The sequence below is a fragment of the Chrysochloris asiatica genome, unplaced genomic scaffold, assembly GCF_000296735.1.
Source record: "Chrysochloris asiatica unplaced genomic scaffold, ChrAsi1.0 scaffold00028, whole genome shotgun sequence".
Lineage (NCBI taxonomy): Eukaryota > Metazoa > Chordata > Mammalia > Afrosoricida > Chrysochloridae > Chrysochloris > Chrysochloris asiatica.
In genome coordinates, this window is record NW_006408546.1 from 3,193,959 (window position 1) to 3,194,976 (window position 1,018).

Sequence of the window (1,018 nt, forward strand, 5' to 3'; positions counted from 1 at the left end):
GAAAGAAGAAAGATCAAAGCCATTGAAAGCATTGGCAAAGAACAAGGCTCTAGGAATTGATGGAATACAAATGGAAATATTTCAACAAAGTAATGTGTTAGTGGAGGCACTCACTCATTTTTGCCAAGAAATTTGAAGGACAGTTACCTGGCCATTGGACTGGAAGAGATCCATATTTGTGTCCATTCCAAAGAGAGGTGACCTAATGGAATGCAGAAGTCATCAGGTAATATCATTAATATCACATGCAAGTACAATTTTGCTAAGGTACTTCAAAAATGGCTGCAACAGTATGTTGACAGAGAACTGCTAGAGGTTCAAACTAGATTGAGACAAGGATATGGAAAGAGAGATATCATTGCTGATGTCAAATGGATCTTGGCTGAAAACAGAATATACCAAAAAGATGTTTACCTTTTCACTGAATACACTAAGGCTTTGATTGTGTGGATCATGACAAGTTGTGGGCAACACTGTGGAGAATGAGTATTCCAGAACACTTAGTAGTACTCATAAGGAACCTGTATATAGATCAAGAGGCAGTTGTTTGAACAGAACAAGGGAACATTGAATGGTTTAAAATTAGGAAAGGTATGCACCATAATTCTATTCTTTCACCATACTTATTTCAATCTGTACGCTGAGCACATAATCCTAGAAGCTGCGTTATAGGAAGAAGAACATGGCATTGGGGTTGGAGGAAGACTCCTTAACAACCTGCAATATTCAGATGATATAACCTTGCTTGCTGAAAGTGAAGAGAACTTAAAGTACTGATTGATGAAGATCAAAGGGCAAAGCTTTTGGTATGAATTGCACCTCAATGTAAAGAAAACAAAAAGTCAAATACATGGAAACTGAATAACACCCTGCTGAAAAGCGACTGGGTAGTAGAAGAAATTAAATGCAAATTCACAAAGTTCCTAGAAATAAATGAGAACGAAAACACAACAAAATCTTTGGGACACTGAGAAAGCGGTGCTGAGAGGACAATTTATTGCAATAAACGCACACATCC

The 1,018-nt window shown here is 37.4% G+C and overlaps 1 pseudogene; it reads left to right on the plus strand.

Moving 5' to 3' along the window:
• Positions 1-636: 636 nt before the first annotated feature.
• The window catches only part of LOC102825942, a 7,063-nt pseudogene continuing 6,681 nt past the window's right edge, over positions 637-1,018 (plus strand).